The sequence below is a fragment of the Ischnura elegans genome, chromosome 6 (genome assembly GCF_921293095.1).
Source record: "Ischnura elegans chromosome 6, ioIscEleg1.1, whole genome shotgun sequence".
Lineage (NCBI taxonomy): Eukaryota > Metazoa > Arthropoda > Insecta > Odonata > Coenagrionidae > Ischnura > Ischnura elegans.
The window spans coordinates 99,712,977-99,733,145 of record NC_060251.1 but is presented as its reverse complement, the minus strand read 5'-3'; positions in this window follow the sequence as shown (position 1 = coordinate 99,733,145).

Below are 20,169 nucleotides of genomic sequence, written 5' to 3'. Positions count from 1 at the left end.
TAGCGGGTCACTGTAGTCCTCACTCATGCTAGTAACTTCAGTAACACCTTCATTGTTATATTGATCCACTTACCGATTTATCTTATTTGGTTTGTGCTGCAGCTTTAGCATCGCATACTAGTACCGAGGTTTTAATCCGACAAAGTAGAGGGTAATTTACAGCTCCATCTTTCCATTTTTTAGAATTTTTTTTATATCTGATTTATTAGAACATGAGCAAGAGTACCACTGCCTTACTTAGTGTGTACCGTTGCCAAAATCGGTATTTAACTCGCAAAAAATTCGCCCCATTAAATGGGGTAAGGACAACACGTGGTAGTTTCCTTCATCAAAGAAAACGAAAGGCATTAATTGTGATTTGTTACCCACCATTAGTGTATTCATAATATACAAATTATTTGGTTTTGGAAATCTCAATTTAAACGAATGGCAATGGCCAATTTTATCCTCATTTGAAAAAGGCCACATTGGCGCCCATGTGATGCCACTCCACGTGACGTCACAAGGACCTAGTTTCTATAGGAGTAGATAGGAGTTTGACATCGTCTGAGATTACCAATGCATGCACGAGGCACAAAGCTCAGGTAAACGTCTCTTAAGAATCACCTATTAAAACTGCCTATGGTCGGAAAGTTTCCTTCGTTTGATAGGGTAATAATAATCCTTATTTAAGCCAAGTGCTACCTGCTAGCACGGTACTCTGCTACCTGCTAGCATCCTACGTCGTATCAGCGCTCAAAGCCTCGCCCCAAGGTCACCTCACTTGCGGCAGCGGGAACCAGAACGACGTCACACGGGGTTTTCCCAGCATTCATATTTAGCCGTCGCGTTTTCGCGCGCTTGAAAATTTTCACTTTTCATTTAATCGCGAAAAATATATCTCGTCATTTAAAAATCTAAAAGCGTGAAATACCTACTTCAGGAGTAGTAATCTTTCGATTTAGGCATTAAAAAAATAATAGGAAACAACCCTATTAATGACTGATATGTATACATAACAACTAATAGAACAAGTCTGTGGCAAATGACACCTTTGATAAAAACATGGGAATCAAATCAACCGCAAAAAAATTATAATTGGAGTATTCATTACAGCTTTTGAATCTCTAATAAAAAATCACCAGTTTCCTCTACGGCCTGCCTCCAACGATCAAACTTTTTTACCAATGTCCGTCCGTGTTCAGGCTCGAAATAAATATAAATTATTTTCCTTTTTTCGCAACTCCTCCCTTTCTGTGTTATTTTTAGCAGGATTTGCTTCACTCCGAGCTAGACTGTTCTTCGGAGGAGTCTGAGAACATGCAGAGACCAAAATGTTGTAGGTTGGGTAACCCATCAGTCACTACGCCATTCCCTTATTTGTATTATATCCGTGCAAGTAACATGAGAGCCAGGAAGGAAGTTAGCCCTGGTTACAGTTAATGAAACTATTTTTTGAGAAGAGAGCCATCCTTTTCATTGACTTTAATTTATTTCATGATATTTTGGGCGTTTTGGACAGCGCGCATAATCAAGTTAGGTTGATGACGAAAATCAGCGATCAAATATGACGACTTACGAAATACATCCAACGGAGGAGACATCTACCTGACTTCGCCCACTTAAAAAAATTAGCATAGAATTTTCAATGGTGCCCATGGGCAATGAGGTCAATAACTTCTCAAATAAAGATTGTTGATTTGGAGCATGGTCCTATATTGATAGCAAAATAGCTAATGAAACTGGAATCATAATGCGCTGAAAAGCTTTTTCTTCGTGTTTCCAAGAGTACATTTAACGTGATACTCCTTTTAAACTTTCAAAAAGATCCTGAAGTTTTCAGAGAATTCAAGAGATATCGCATTTGCCAGCATTTTTCTCTTTCCCAAATATGAAAAATAGCACATGGCAAAAATATTAAGGGAAAGCTTACGAATTTGAGGTATAGGAAAATACAGAAGGGTGATGGTAAATTGGCCATCATTGTATTTTAAGGTTTTCTACTGCAAATTTATTTTTTTGAGGTCATTTTACCTAAGATGATGGCATCATTAAGTTATGGTTATCAAAGATGAAATATTAATATTTCAATTTCGTCTCTTTTTGAGTGCTACTACCCCAACTACCTGCTGTGTGGTGCCTAATCGGATATTTATTCGTGGGAAACCCCATTATTAGCTTATGAATCCTCGTATTTCATGAAAATCTGTAATAATATATCAAGTAGTACATCTAGCCGTCAATATTGTCCTTTGTGCTGAACAAACTTGACTTTCACCCCGATAACTCAGCCCTAACAGGTCTTGCTCCGTCATGGCATTCCAATTTCGGAACATTCTAGTAATAGCTGTTAGGAAAAGCTAGTAAATGGAGCAGTTCGTTCAACTTTCACTATGTTTGCACCTCTGTATCCTGCGTTTATTATTAAGCGACGAGCAAACAGTGTAGAATTCTATTTATTTTTATTTCGCTAATTAAACCTGCGGCAGGTACAGCATTCGATTCCAAATCAACACTCGTATTCTAAGTAGGGAATTATTTAAGACAAAGAAATCTGTTGTTCCCTCTACGGTCAAATAGCAGCATTTATAACACATGCTTCAATATACTCCATACCATGTCCTCTTTATAGCGTTAATGGAAGCAATGGGCAGTAAAAATGCTCAATAACATTAATATATGCTGTTCCATCGAGGAATGTACTTTTAAGAAATTATCTTACTTTAAGCTTCCTTACATAATGTAATACCATTACTTTACCTTTCTCATTTTGACTACAATGCATCTTTTAAACTATCATTTGCGTACGTGGTTTATTGAGCTTAAGGGATGTCATGAAAAAGTGAGTGAGAAGCTAGCTCGAATAATGGATCTAAATGGAGATTCAAATCAATTTATCGCGTAACTAATGCATATGTTCTAGAACTGCTCTCAGGGACTCAGGCTGTTTTACGCGCAATCTGACGTAACTGCTTACATGTATTATTTCAGTATACTACTTGAGTTTATATTTCCTGTTAGTATTAGTTGTACATCAAATTTTTTTCTAAAGGCAATGATCTATTTTCATTCGGAATTTTTTTAATAAACTCAAATAATGCTATAATGTTACATCTGTAAATATAAATTATATTTTTGTATCCCAAATTCAGTGATTTAAAATAAGGATTAAATAAAAAATAAGTTGTTTCACCTTTTTGACACGCTTGTGGAGGAATAACTAGGAAAATGCAAATAGACATTCCATCATAGCTAAACAAAGTTGTGCATATAACGTTAAGCTTTCGGTTTTGGCTGGACTACGCGACCTTAATGGGTGACTCTGTGTAATATAAACGTATAAATATTTACAGAGGCTCCATCCACGCATACGCCAGAGCAGGTAAACAGACACGTGTCGCAAATAAACCTTTATAGAAGCTCTTACTTAAATGAGAGTATCCACAATACCAGCAAATAAATTTCTCTCCTCTGCTTTTCAATATCACATTGTGGATTGTAAAGCTTCTATGATGAACAAATATGAGTGTCCAAACCAGGATACGAGGGTTTTTAGGTATATTATCACGAGCGTGAAAAGTCACGCCTTTTAAGAACAGGTTTCATTGATTTAAAAGCTCACACTGTTTTTCTGCTTATTTCAAATATTTAGAACTATAACGGAGCGGCCTTAGCAGAGAGATATTAATATTTTCTTTTTAAACATAACATAAGCAAGAAATAATTAATACTCATTTCTAAAGGTGAGAGCGCCGAATGGCGTGCAAATGTAAATACTATCTTTCATCTTTTGAAAGCGGGGAAAATCAAATTTCCTGGATATTTTTGAAGTGGCGAAAACATGATTTATAAAAAACTTTGTAAATGATTCTTTTGTTTCTTGTTTTGTTTTTCATAAATATCTATATATATTTTTGTAATTATATAGGGGACTATCAGTCGTTATCGAGAATGAAATAATAGATATTTGAGAAATTTTGATTTTACGACAAGAAAGCATTGCCCTTATCTGCCTCTTCCTTAAACAGGAAGTTCAATCAAATTAATATCACCAAATATGAAAAATAGCTGATTCAATGGCCATTTCTTAGGAAAATACAGTATAAAACGATCAGTTGAAACCTTGATGACGTAATATCTTGATATAAACCTTAATAACAGTTGCTTATGAATTAGTCCACTGTTTCTGTAGTTGAAATCACCTTCAATGCTCTGATTCATATTCAGACTTACCCGATATTCTAATTATTTCCAAATAATGACATATTTAAGTCTCATAAACTATGAAGGATCATACTTTAAGAAAGCTATGATCGTGGTAAACCGGAAATGTTGCTTTCTCCTCGTTTTTTTTATCGGCGCAATTGCATTATTCCATTCCTCTGTCAGATTTGCGATACATTTTACAACATCGCCATTTTACCACACTTTATTGGGATTCATTAAATGTAATTGAACCATTTGCATTAAACCGGTACATGATCTTGAAAGTTTGATTCGATTTAAACTCTTTCGGTCATCGAAAATCCTTAAATTTTCTTCACATCAAGATAATCTATGCACATACTTATACGAATTGTGACTTGCATAAAAAGGCAAATTCTTTCTTCTCCCGCAGATATGTTGATAGTGCATGACAGATGTCTCTAGAATTCACTGAAAAATGTAAATAATTTAAAACATAATATATTACAGATGTTGATGAAATTTTCTCCAACATCCAATTTCTTTTTTCCCTCACGGAAAAAAAAGTTAAGTTAGAATTATCGATGATGAAATTCTGATGAAATTTATCAAACTTTTGGGTTCATATGGCACATTGAAAAATTCAGTAATTATTACTTGTTACCGAAATGGCCACAGCAGTTGGGTAAAAACTATCAAAATCGAAAGGGTAATAAAACCGACGTAGCGTGCACATGTGAAAGATTTTCAACCCGAAAAGCAATATTCTGATTGAAAATCATAAAATAAGGAGTTTGGCGTAAGTTTCTGCAAAAGAAATACAAAATAAAGTGGAAAAATAACATGCCTGCATGAAGCATTGAACGTGGGCCCCCTGCGTGGTAGCAACGGACTCTAACAACTACTCTAAATCGGTTGCCATATTTTATGCCTACTTAAACGCTTTAATATATTAATATTGTAAGTATTAAACCTTTGTTTTGAAGTGTGAATAAGGTGTGACTACATTTTCCCTTTGTATGCTTAATTAATGTTTAAAATACACTTTAGGGAAATGAATACTATTTGAGAATATTTCTTGCCTCTTGGCCTAATAAGTTTAAATCCATATTTTCAAAGTTTTTGTCAAAGGTAACTTCGTTTTTTACAATCTGATTAATAAAGGACGCCGTTATTAGACCCATCGCGTCCATCTTGTGGCTTGGAAAAAGGGTATAGTCCAAACATAAAATTTTTAGATCGCTTATATCTTTTTCTCCAAAGATATTCAGCTTCCTAAAAATAGCTTTAACATCACACCATTTTTTTCTTACTTTTATGCATGTAAAAAAATTTGTGCTGTAAATCTTCTGTGATCTTACAATATTCACAAAGTTCTGAGGTGACCATACCGATTTTTTTTAGTTTAATTTTTTTTTTGTTTTAGTCTGAATCAGTTGCCATAATAATTGATAACTCAAACGCTGTAATATATTATTATTGGAAATAATCAACCTTTGTTTTGAAATGTGAATAAGGTGTGACTACATCTTCCCTTTGTAAGCTTAAGGAGAATACTTGATGCACACAATTGCATTACGTAGTTACTCCATATGAATATCTAGTGCAGATGCGCAAGAAAACTTTATTTGCAGGCTTTTTACATCGATATTGAGATGGCTTTAACGTTCTGGGTGATATCCTAAGCATGGATTGGGTCTAGTATCACGGCTTTTATCACATGTTATTCAACATGATCGCGAATGATTATACCTCAGGAATTCCTCTAGATAAAGTTTTAATGTGTCGAAATAAACAAACATCTCCTAACAGCTTTAATATCTATGATAATACGCTATTCAATCATTGTCTTTGATGCACCAGCTAACGAATAGCATTGCAATTTAAGGCGGAAAAAAAACAGAAAAATGAACGTAAACAAAATTAAAACGTTATCGCCATCACAAATAATGAAAACAAAATCATTTCTACCAACCTATCTTCCATGTAAGGGCTGTTTAAGAATCTTTCAACTGCAAATGTGTATTGGGGTATTGGTATAAACATAAGAAGAACGACAGACCGTTCGATAGATTACGAAACACTAGGTAAATTCTATCAAACCAAATTTGCATATCAATGTAGAGTTTGATAATTTTTACCAAACAAGCAATCACCTTCGTAAAATTAATCATAACTTCGATAAAAGTTACCAAACTCAGAATCATATTGAATTAATTCGGTTATTTTGACCAAACTCTTCCGTACAATTGACCAAATTATGAAGTATCAAAACGTTTGATGAAATATATCACGAGCGCACGCTTGCGTTTGGTAAAATAAATCAAGTGCTTAATAATTTGCATCAAAGTTTAAGTATATTTAGCAAATATACTCCCTATCACACCAGTTCGATAGTTTTAATCAAATCTTTTTTTTTCCGCGCAGTCGCCAAGAAAAACTGTTGAATGTGTACAGAACTTTTACAATTATTTACTTCAACCATCTTGTGCACATAAATTAATCTTGAAATTCAATATTACTCCGTTGCGTTCTCTGTAATATATTCTCAGTTTTTAGAGATATATTACAAGAAAAAATTTCTGCAGTTGGCTGTGTAATCAAAATTTAAGTTGAAACATTTCAGAAGTCGATTTTATAGTAGATTTATGGCATGGTGATTGACGTAAATTTGATAAATATTTATATGTTATATTTATACACACTAATAATTTTTAACATTCTGAACCATTCCGTTGTGTTCTCTGTTAATTTTTCTCAGTTGCTGAAAGGGAGAGTTCATGAAACATTTTTGTTTTTCAGGCTGTGAAATCAAAGTTTCAGTTGAAATATGCTATTTGATGGGGTTAGAGGCCTAAACGTATATATGATTTTTTTAAACAGTGTAAGGCATAGAAATTAATTGTAGAAATATACATACAAAAACTTTGTGGCCAAGGGATACAAGTGTGTCTCTGTTCTGCGCTAACATTGAGTAGAAAATCTAATGCACAGCTACATATTTCGTTGACATCGTTAGTGCTTACGTACTACTTCTGATTTTTCAAAAAAAAAGAAAAGGAAGTCCTCTATTCATAAAGAACAGTACTCTAGCAAACGGAGGTATTTCATCAAAATTTTAAGATTATGAAAAGATGTACCACATATGACCAAGGGCTGTAGCCACCTTAATCCTCACCTCAATTATCCAACCAACATCCATTAATGAAATTCGAATACCGGCCTTATCCCATAATCCCACGCTCGCCGGCAAAACTCGACGGGTTTACATCGCCAGCGAAACGAAATCGTACGTGTCATCGCAAGAGATGGACCCAGCGACCTCTGCCAGAGAGCTTTGTTTAGTATTGCGAATTTTTTTTCGCCATTATGTTTCCAAAAATTCATAAAACCTGTTACTATCCCCAAAAATCTACTGATGACATTTGGATCTAACACCGACATTGAAATATTAGATGACGCTGTGGCAAGAAAATCCCCGGACCTCCCACGTTAATCTCTACCTTGTTTGCGTCCAAATAAATTTTCGGATACTCAAATTTCCGCAAGACCTTTTACGCTGCTTTTTGTTTTCCTTTTTTTCATAATCTCAGGTCACATTCCTTTAAATTGCTGTATTTTTTTTCTTAGTTAAAGAATATTTTTTTAAATTTATTTTTGGATATTATTCGTAAACAACTCAATTTAGTTTTACGAAATGCATTCCTTACTTCTTAAAAATTATTTTATGCAAAAAGTTGAATAATGTAATAAAACATTTCAATTATAAATTTCCATCGCGGTTTTATTTTGAAACAATGCTACCATTCAGCATCCTTAGAGTACGTAGTAGAGAACATACGGAGTATGCATCAGTAATCAATTAAATATATTTTATGGCGTAAACGAATGAATTATTATGAAATAATGCTAGTTTTTAGGTTTTTTGCTGGACGTCGATTGACTTTGACGGAAACATTTGTGTTTTTAAAAAAATGCTGTTAGTTTATCTATTTGATATTCCAAAAAATAATTCATTTACGGTTACATAGGAGGTTTAAAGGTTTTAGCAATAACAGGAAATCTAGATAATATGATATAATTGCAGGCAAAAGTTTTAATTTTAATGGCGTGGAAAGATGCTCTTAGGTCGGAACTTAGGAGCATGGTCTTACGCAAAATGGGAGTCAACATTGAGGATATAGAGGAGTAGTAGAGTGATTGTTTAATATATCATAATCTTGTGTGGAGGCTGGATGTAAATCGGTTGAGTGGAACTTGCCATCCCTAAATTCGCACGCGTCAAATTAAATAGAACCTTCCTTTTACATACGGGATAACACATCCCTTTGCGGCGAATAATCGTGTACCTTGCGGCAAAACCTTTAGAATCTTTCGGAACCTCAGGAACCTAAATAGCTGAGCCGAGAGAGTCGTGTACTTATGCTATGACATTAATGCTGAATATTCTCCATCTAAACAAGATTCTAAATTCCTCACTGACCTATTGAAGCTGCCTGCTAAAATTGACGTATAAATGGAAGGGACCAAGTTTGCTTACATTAAAATAAAATTTGGGATACTCAAACTTCCGTCTAGATCTCATCTTTCGCCCTGTCACTTTCCGTTTTATTTTTCAAAATAATTTTAAACTGGAGAAACGAGAAGAATAACATGTTAAACAGGGGACCTAGGGTCAACTATTATTACAATATGGTTCAGTTGGCCGCAAGATATGTTGTTATATAACAAGTCATTTGAATGGTTTACGGTCGCCACTTCCTTCGCTGGCAACAGAGTAGTCCGGATTTCATGGGAAAATAACTATCATTGTCTCTCTGGGCTCTGAGCCGCCATTAATATTCATGACGATATAACCTACGAAACTAATAAATTTAATGCTACTTCTTAGGATTGCAAGTACTCCTTTGTAAAATTCACTCAATTTTAGACCTGAAGATCATTATTATTTTTGTTTCCTACTGGTATCTGCCAACCAGGATTGCAATTTCGTAAAACAATTTTCCTCCACCTAATATAAGGAATATTCTCACCATACATTTTCCGCATTGAATTCAGTCATATGTTAAGAAATATATCCTTTGTAAAATTCTTCAATCATTCTACTACTCCTCTATATCCTCGTAGTTGACTGCTATTTTGCGTAATTCCATGCTCCTAAGTTCTGACCTTAGAGCATCTTTACACGCCATTAAAATGAAAACTTTTGCCAACAATTATATCATAGTAATAATATCTAGATTTGCTGTCATTACTATAACCTCTAAACCTCCTAAGTAACTGTAAATGAATTATTTTTTGGAATATCAAATAGATTAACGAACAGCATATTTAAAAACACAAATTTTTCTGTTCATCGACACGCTGTGGATATTTTTGTAAACCGATGAAATCGCGCGCTGAGTGAACTTCTACGAGTCAGATTCTAGACTCTACGTAAAACTATTCTCCCTATGTAATCGTCTTGGCCCTTGGTAGAATCTTCACCCAAACCACGTCCTTCTCACTTTTCGCCTTCCTATTTTCCGATTCCCTTTCACTACATCCTTCCTTTCAAGGCCATTCTGACCCACTGCTACAGCTGACTTGGCTCTACAGTAATACTTTGAGGAGAGGATGAAATGAATACACATATGGAAGCGTAAAATAGAAGCTTAAGAAGTGAAAAAAGGACTTCTTTCTTCGGGTAGTCAAAAAGAAAAGAGGCAGCGCACGGCTGCCCTCCCAAATCTCTCCGAAATTCATTTCCAGCCATTCAGCGCGATGGTTTTCCGATCTGTATTCCGCGAGTGGACCGGTTGAATACAAATCTGGGCTCAGGTGAGCGCGTTTAAGGTCGGGAGTAGTGAGAAACGGGCCTCCTTTGTGAGGGAAACCCATCGGACCGATTTTATCAGTATCCAGAGTGGCCGCGCGCTGAAATATATATTTTTTAATATATGGCTCAACTCAATGCGAAAAATTTATGGTGAGAATATTCCTTATATTGGGTGGAGGAAAATTGTTTTACGAAATTGTAATCCTGGTTGGCGGGTACCAGTAGGAACCAAAAATACTAATGAACTTTAGGTCGTAAACGCGCCATTTTAAAACTACAGAAATTTCGATCCAAGCGCTCTGATTGGCCGTGAGTTTGCCCTGTTGCCGGATGCTTTAGGTTCATGACTTCGAATGTTTACCTGCATTTGCCGTTGCCTATGTTCAGAGCATTTGGCAACATAGCAAACTCGTAACCAATTGGAGCGCTTGGCTCAAAGCTTCTATAGTTTAAAAATGGTGCGTTTTCGACCGAAAGATCATGAGTATATTTGGTTTCCAATGGTATCAACTATCCCGGATTATAATTTCGAGACCCAATTTTTCTCCAACTTGTAACTTAACTTTGCTTCTATGCTAGCATTTCTGATGACATTACTTTACTAGCATTTATGACCGAAATAGTACTTGTTATACAAAAAATCGTCTGCTAAGAATTATCAACCAGTGCTTTTTAAAAAACAAACAAAAATGAATATTCATCCATTTCAACTAACACTGCATATTGAATGAAAAATTGAACATTCGCTATAGTGAATCCATTGTTTTTAAAACGGAAGCTAAACAAGTGATCGTTTGTGTTTCCAGAAAAAGACTTTCTTTAAAACAAGCGAGATTATTAGTTCATTATCATCACATGCAAAGATAATTAATTACCAATTTAACATATTTGCTAAAATGTAATTAATTTCATGGCACAACAAGTAGTGGTGTCATGAGGTTTTAAATTTGAGCATAATTTGAAATTCAACGATAATTTTAAAGGAAAAACAGAAGATAACCATAAACCAAATGATTCTCCCACCCTCTCAGCGACTTGAAAGTGGTCAAAATAAAATCAATATTAGAATCAATAACATTAAATGGGTAAGAAAAATATCATGAATAAAAATGACCAATTGTAATAGATTAGTTAAATTTTAATTGCTCTAATTTTGGTTAAAATGTGGGCATGAGCCAGAAAAATTATCAATAATAAGGTACGGGTAGAAAACAGTGGAATCACAAGTTTGGAATCCAAACAGGGATAAAATGTAATATGAAATGCTATATGAATATGTTGAATGTAAATAAACAACATAATATTTTATTTCACGATGCAGGTATTTGTAAAAACATTACATGAAAGCACCCCAAAAAATGCACTATTAAATTTATAAAGTTACAGGCAGAAAACTTACGAATGCAAATGCACTAGCAGGATATCCATTTGCCATTAATTTGACAAAAAACGGTTGCATTGCAGGTTTAACATTAAAAAAGAGTTAACCATGAACATAAAATATTACTATGATAAGAAAAATGAACAATATCTTGTCTCACGCTGCAAATATACAGTGAAATGATGCTATTTTAACACTGAGCAATTCAGCATGAAATAACATTGAGCAATACAATCCAAGATAATATGTATATATTTGCAGGCTAGGAGAGTTTGGCTGTTAGGTGATCTACTTGTTAATTCTCCACAGGAATTTTCTCAGCATCACTCATTATGTAGCCTTGTAGAATACTTCCTACTGTGCTATCATGGACCATAAAAATAGCTTTAATTAATATCAACATTTTATTAATGAGGAAATGAGAAAACGTCGAATAACTCAAAATTTCAATAATACATGGTATAAAGAGCAAACAACAGCTTATTTGGAGAAAAAATTCGTGTTAAAGGAACGCAGTCATTATATTATCACTCTTGGTTACTCAGTATTACTAGTAACCATTGGCAAGAATTATTCTTTGCATGAATATGAATGAATAATTTGCTGATATGCGTAATATTTCTATGACCGTCCGGAGTGCATGTGGCGGTCTTCTTGCATGTTGCATGTTGGTTATTTGTCACCCTCTGCCAAACACCCTTAAGGTGCATTATGTAGATGGAGACATATCCAAACCTTATAATCAAAGAGATAAGATGGACAACTTTTTACATTTTCTTTATGTTTATGAACAAAACTCACCGTCCAATTTTGTAAGTTTATTAGGAAACATAAAAAACTTACTTCTTTCAACGTCTTAGCATCATTTTTAGCCTTTCGTTGATTGCAGCTGGGAGAAGAGTTATAAAACTTGTAAGCAAATTCAAAGTTGGAGCTGCATGCGAATGAAATTTCCGATTCAAGAGATAGCGCGTAAAGCTCTTGCTAATCCCTATTTAAGTCTTCAACGGCGATATGTTCGGAACTTACATGGCTAGAATCAACCGTAATGTACCTTTCCCTTTGCACTTCATTATCAACTCCTTCCTTACTTTCGTTTACTTCCGAAAACCATTCAAGATAATCAAATTGATATTAATTAGTGGTCATGTTTGTATGAACGACTATTATTATATGGAATAATTCCTCATACAATATAATCACAACAACGCAACGGTTTTCCTACCAATGAAAGAATATTTGAAGTCCGTTTTTTGCTATGCTAGAGCTGTTAGCGCACGTAGCCACCGTATAGCTCATTCTTTATAATTCTTATATAACGCACGAGTTGTGGCATAAAATCATTAAAAGATATAGACCGCAATATTCGTTGACAAAACTGTGAATTATCATTCGGTGCATACGTCGACTTTGGCTGGGTGTCGGTCGTGACGTCACAGGTCTTTGGCGGGAGACACTGAGACCACCTCTCCTTTATCACCTTGCATGCGCTTAAAATATCAAGCTACGTGAAAGAAAATTGGAGATGGATGTAAGACCTTATGAACTTACAGAAAAAGAATGATTTCGACCACCTGCTGAAAGATATATTTCAAACATTTCTCTGGGCTTAATTCAGTGCAGAAAATATGGGGAGAAATTTTTTTACATATAAGCCTCGACTTTTTAACAGATTTTTTAAATAGCTACTCTTTAAGATGTAACCTAAAAATTAAGTGGTGCATAAAAAATCGCGGGGAAGCAATTTCAGAAGCGTACGTATTATTAGAGGAGTTTTTGCGGATTTACTAGACTGCTAAAAATGAGTAACTGCCGTATATAAGATAAAACTTTTTTGTATATTCTTACCTCGTTATATAAAATATTTATAAATTTTAAATGAGAGCGCTGTGCTGCAAAGTAGCTTGTATGAAAATTTTCAAAAGCATTTGAATTAATTTCTACGGGGCTGAATTTCTGCACTTGGTTGTACAAAATGTCACTTGTGGCACAAATACTTCTCTAAAATACAAAACAATAGGTTATTAAGAGAGTTAAAATTCAGTGACGGATATATGGGGGGTGGCTATACACCCCCTTGAGTATCCAATTTCCACTAGATAGAATTGTAATTTTTTCCGACCCCCATTACTGCTGGAATTTGAACCCCCCCTTGTCCCTATTCTGGATCCGCCACTGTTGAAATTTGAAAGCTTATAACTAAAATGGTGAGAGAAATATAATCTAAATAGCATAAAAAAGCTTTTCAATATCAAACGCGAGTTATTTTAACTGTATTTTGGACTTCAGCGATAATCGTTCCGATTACAAAGTTGATAGTGAAATTTGAAGCTGTAAAATTTTCTGCAAAATTTTCAACTTCCAATTAAAATACAATATCATTTAAATTAAATCCTAACGTCACAGAGAATATTTTTAGGATAAATGAAATGATAACTTCATATATATATTTTATTTTATTTTTCCCCACACATTTTTCTTGTGTTGCAATATAACCTGTTGCAAACTACAAGCCACATGTATCACAATTGTAGCTACTTTGACTAATCCATGAATCTACGCCTCATGATGGCATAGACAATGAAACCATCGTACGTTCACAAAACAATTTACATTTTACATACCATTGAGTCATATCAGATACTAAGAGCGGGGTAAAGTACCATTCCAATCGGTGTTTCCGAAAATTGTCGAAGATAAAAAAACAAATCTTCCCCTCTTCAATATGCACGTCCTCGCACACGTCCTCATGAGCCGTTGGCTGAAGGAGAAAATCCCCGCTTTCGAAAGCGGGGGTAGAAAGGAGGCATTTGACAGTTTCTTGTTTTCCGGCCCATCACGTCCTGTTTTCTTTTTTCGCCCACCTACTTTCCCCATCTAATATTTAGCGTCACTCCCTCACTCCAGCACCACAAATCCCCTCTCGCACTCACATTGCCTCAGCTGTCACTTCGCGCACCACCGCTCCTCGCCGGATGAGCTGAAGGCGGGGTACCCAAACGGCGTACCCACGCGGGAAAGGAGCCAAGGCAACCGAAAGCGATGAGTTAGGACGATAGACCTTGGATATGAGTAGACGGAGGGAGTATGGTATTAAAAAAGAGGAAACTCAAGTCGGTCTTTAGACAGGGGTGCCGACTTACAAAAAATATTGGTGGGGCCCAAACCGGGTATCTCGCCCCGTGAAATCGTATAAGTAGTGAGTTTTAAGTTTTTTAAGCATTTTAGAAGAGTCGTATGATCAAAATTAGAACCCTGATAACTCGAATCTCGATATCTGGACACTCCGGGGAAAATCGACAAGCCTGACACATTTTTTCCTCACACCCATTACGAATTTTTGAGGGGGCACTGGCCCCCTCAGGCCCCATGGAGTCGGCGCCACTGTCTATTAATGCGTTATCACCCACCACGCATTAAAATGTGCTTATCAAAGTCGCCACTCTAGTCGCAATCGGACTTTTGGTAACTACGGAAAATATATATCTGGCGTATTAAAAAAAAACTTAATTGCAAATTTTTGCCCATTATATTACATATTAATTTAAATATAACGGATTTATAATCTTATTTTGAGCCTTGCACCAAAACTACCGGCGACCAGCTTCTTCTATGTCACGTGACGTAAAGAAACCTATACAGCCATCGCTTCTCGCTACTGGATCCACTGTAGCAAAGATAATGCCCCTGATAACAATAATCCTGTATTGGCCAGGATGAACAAAATAAATGAGACGTGACAAATTGATCTGAGTTTCACGGAGAAATAAGGTATGATTTGGGGTTTAGCCGAAATTCGTACGCATGATGATGTGATCTATCAAATGTATGACTTAAATGATATTCCTCGCAATTACAAACATTAAACTGCAAAGTATTGGAAATAAATTGGATCGCGTTGCACTCACAACCGCGCCGCGGACATTTTTGGAACCCGATTAAAATGCAACTGAAGTGGCAACAGGGATCAGTCTTCTGTGGGATGGAATTGGGCATCCTCTACGCAGTCCCATTATTTGCTCAATGGTCTGATGAAAGTGGTGATTTGTAGCTCGCTAGTCATTCGTCCATTTTTTACTCAAACAAACCTTACGGCCTATGTGAAAACATAGGGAACTTGGATCACTTTGTCCGTCAGCGACGCGAGTGGTGACTTTTGCAAACACATCCAAATGCACGGTCGGTGACAACACATTAACAGGCCGATTTGAGGATCCTCTTGTATTATTCGTGGTAACCACGCGGTAAGGGAGTAAGGAAACCAGGTAACCGAAAGCGACGATAGATCTTGAATATAAGTATACGCAACAATAAGCGGTGGCGCAGCGAGGGGGAGTTTTTTGGGATAAACTCCTCCCCCCCTCCCAGACCTCAGAGAAATTCTTAAGTTTAATCCATTTTAGTTAATTGGATTGATGCTAATTATAGAATAGGGTAAGGATTAGTAAAATATCCCTCAGAAAGTCGTAAAACTCACCATTTTGAAAAAATTATCTTAAAATTCCGCAATATATTAATTTCGCACCTCCAGCTTGTTCTGGCGGATATTCCATGTCCCCAGGCACCACTGGTATTAGTTGCAGCGAAACATCCCCTCCCCCCAGCCTTAATTCCTAGCTGCGCCCTTGCGGCCGCGTACTTCTTCCATTGCTCAATAGACTGTTACAGGTGTGAGCATGAATATTGCAAAAGAGGATCCTCAAATCAGTCTCTAAATACGTTGTAGCCCACTCGCATTTATATGGCTTTACAAAAGTCGCCTCTCGCGTCGCTGACGGACAAATAGATCGGAGTTGCACCAGGGAAATAAGGTATAAAGAGTGGTGTTTACCGAGATCGGGTAGTTTCCTTCATCAAAGAAAACGAAAGGCATTGATTGCGATTCGTTACCCACCATTAGTGTATTCATAATATTCAAATCATTTGGTTTTAGAAATACCAGTTTAGACGAATGGCAATGGCCAATTTTATGCTCATTTGAAAAAGGCCAGAATGGCGCCCATACGACGCCACTCCACGTGACGTCACAGGGACCTAGTTTCTATATGAGTATATAGGAGTTTTATATCGTCTGAGATTACCAATGCAGGCATGAGGCACAGAGCTCAGGGAAACATGTCTTAATAATCACCTATTAAAACTGGCTAAGGTCGGAAAGTTTTCTTCGTTTCATAAGGTATTAATAATCCTTATTTAAGCCAAGCGCTACCAGCTAGCATGATACTCGGCTACCTGCTAGCATCCTGCGTCGTATCAGTGCTCAAAGCCTCGCCTCAAGGTCACCTCACTTGCTGCAGCGGGAACCAGAACGACGTCACACGGAGATTTCCCGGCATTCATAATTAGCCGTCGCGTTTTCGCGCGCTTGAAAATGTTCACGTTTTCATTTAATCGCGAAAAATAGATATCGTCATTTAAAAATCTAAAAGCGTGAAATACGTACTCCAGGAGTAATAATCTTTTGATTTAGGCAATAAAAAAATAAGTAATAGGAAACCACCCTATTCATACACATGGTTATGTATTCTAACAGCTTTATTACTTTTCAATGCTATTTCTTGCATAGACAAGCATTATACTGCAAAATATTGGAATAAAGTGGATCGCATTGCATCCATCACCGCGCCGCGGATGTTTTTGAAAACAGATTAAAATGCGACCGAAGTGGCAACAGAAATCAGCCTTCTATAGAATGAAATTGGGCCTCCTCCTTGCAGTCCCCTTGGTTGAGAGGTACAGCTGGCTAGGCATCCGTCAATTTTTTTTCAAACCAACCTATTCTGCATATCTAAAAGCCACGAATATAACATACTCGTAAGATTAAATTGGATAATTCTCAAGTCCGCCACTAGAATTGTTGTCGCTCCGCTCGCACTAAAATCAGATTTCAAAATCGCCACTCGCGGCACTACCAGTCATCGATATCCGCTTTTTACGAGGAAATATGCGGTAGTAATGAGTGATTCAGCTAATAATTTTAATGAACCACTCATTTAACGCATGCAAGAGGGTTTTAAATTAAAAAAAGATCGCTTCCACCACGGTAAATGGTAAAATTCACACTGAAATAGATACTGCAGCCTTGTGGCACCGCCGAATAAAATGTGCGTAAAACGGTCACAGATCTAACGCTTAACCGCCATATTTTTGAGCCTCTTTTGAAGGATTCCCCTTGTTGATACCATTGAGAGAAAGATTAGTCATCAGAAGCTACATGTGTTATAGCTTCAAAACGTATCAAAAGAGGACTTTTTCAACCATATCAACGTAGAAATAATTGCATTGTCAGAATGGGGAGCGCTGTGGCCTCTTGGAAAGAGTGGTGGGTTGCTGATCCAAGACCCTGTGGCCCGAGTGAAATCCTGGCACACCAAAAACAAAATCTACCATGTGCAAGAAGATACAAGGAAAGGAAATGACTCCCTAGCCCTAGATAAGTGATGATCCAACGCCAATAGCTTAGCTAAATGACCTCACATATTCGCTGAATTCGGAAAAAGCTAAATCACTTCGAATATATTGCCACTTGCTGAGGTTCTTCCTATTATAAGCTCTGATCTCACCATCAGAAGTCATCTTTATTTGTCTCGTGAAGAAAAGATGAAGTGTAAAACCTCGGGTTTCTGCTGTTAAAAATAAAAACTTAAAATCAAAAGTATATTCTTTCTCTCGAAAATTATGTATCGCTAGTTTAAACCAGAGTTTTTCAACGGTGTCAATGAATTTTGTTCACAATTTTCATAGCCATAAAGATCCTTTCGCAAATATGAAGACAGTGGTAAAAAGGTCATCAGAGACTAAATACCTCCATTTGCGTCAAAAATTTTGTTAAAAAAAATTGGTTATTTAGTTTACTCAAATTCCATTGCTGAAGGTTCCCTCTTGAAAGGCTGAAGGTTGAGAAATCGATTTCATAGGAAAACCTAGCTTTCATATGTACCCATTTCTTCCATAACTCATGCCAAAGACAATATCCGTGTTTCAAACTTCTCTACATTATTTTCACCAATAATTTAATGTGAGGCAGAATGTCTGGAAGGCCTTTCATTTCAAGTTTTACTCAGCACGCACAAGCATAATCAATTTAAGCATAAATTTTTCTTCGGGTCGGAAGGAGAAAATTATTTCATAGCTGAATGTATTTAAATGGATTGATGTGTCTTCCATATCAAGGGCTTAAACTAGCATACCACAGAATAATTACCATCCATTATTCTGCCCTCTTGTTGACAGAAAATGAGAATTTCCGACGGTTTTAGTTTGTGCGTTCATTGATCACTCGAGAAAATTGGGGAATCCTTACATGCAATATTCTGAGCTTCTTTGATGGTTTCATTGATGTCGGCCTAAAGAAACGTCACCTTTTGACGCTGAAAAATCCGCGAAAGACACCCGCGTTGCTTGGTAACGGAGGCGGTGTTGCCCGCGATAATCCGGGGAGGCTTCCCTTTGAAGCAGAGCAGAGAAATTGTTAATTGCACCTTTTTCCCTTTCAGTGGCGAGACAAAATAATGTATTCCGCAGAGGAAAGTTCAATGAAAACAAGTCGGTAGGGATAAATCATAGCATTCTAATTTCGTAAACTCTAATATAAGACACGGTCTCCGGCGTTACTTTGTGGAACTGCTTCGTCATAAAATAAAAATATGTAAAAACCTCTTCTCGGGATACCGCGCGGGTAAGATTATATGAGAGCGCCGACGTTTCGGGCACCGACTCGTTACCCATTCTCACGGCTACTGACAGAAAATTTGAAGTGACCGTTGAAGCTCAGCATCAGGAGGGGCCGGATTGGTTGAGGACCGTGGACCAGCGTAGACTTAGCTCTGGCAAGCATAACTCTTTTAAGAGTTCTATTCCAAGAGCTGCTGATCGAATATCCGATGTCTCTGTTTACATTCTTATTCTCAAATCTTATTTCAATAGCATCTTTGGTTAAACGATCCCAGAATTGATTGGATCGCCATAAAACTCTGGTGTCATCCCACCGTATTTTATGGTCGTCATCCAGGCTATGCTCGACTATGGCTGATTTTTTCCCGAGAAGAGTTTTTACATGTTGTTCGCCGGGAAAGTGTAAAGTCTTACATGAAATAAAAATACTTTGTTCTATTCCACACTTTATTTTAAATAGTACGACTCGGGTTTCTGCATATCATGCTATCATCAAAATCCAACTTTAAAAAAACTTTAGGCATGAAATACTCTTACTGAAATACTCAATGTTCATAACAAAACTCTTATTCTTTACTGGGAGTGATGAAAAGGCAATCTACAACTTTTTCCACCAGATTTTACTAATAATACTCTGATGATAGCATGATATGTAGAAACCCGGGTCGTACTATTTAAAATAAAGTGTGGAATAGAATAAAGTATTTTTATTTTATGTTCGTATACTCTACATCTACTTCTAACTCATTATATTGGCGAGTAAACGTGGTTATCATTTATATTTTTTCTTGTATCTCTCTGACATTCAGTGCCAGCACTATTAACACTAAGAGCTACGGAAGTAACTTTCCCTCGTCTCAGCTGTGAAAGTTTGACTCTAACCACCATCAATAATTTAGTCTCTTTACACAGATTTGAGTATTCTTGGCTAAATCTGGTGGAAAAAGTTGTAGACTGGGCCTGTACTCTGTAACTACCAATTACACTTATGAAAATATTGGTAGGAAGATAACAAAACTGTTTGGAATTCATTTGATATCATGTAATAGACTTTCAACACTTTCACCGAATAAAAGGTCACGGAGGTTTCTCTGAGATATTAAATATTATTATTTTAACCATTTTGGAGTCA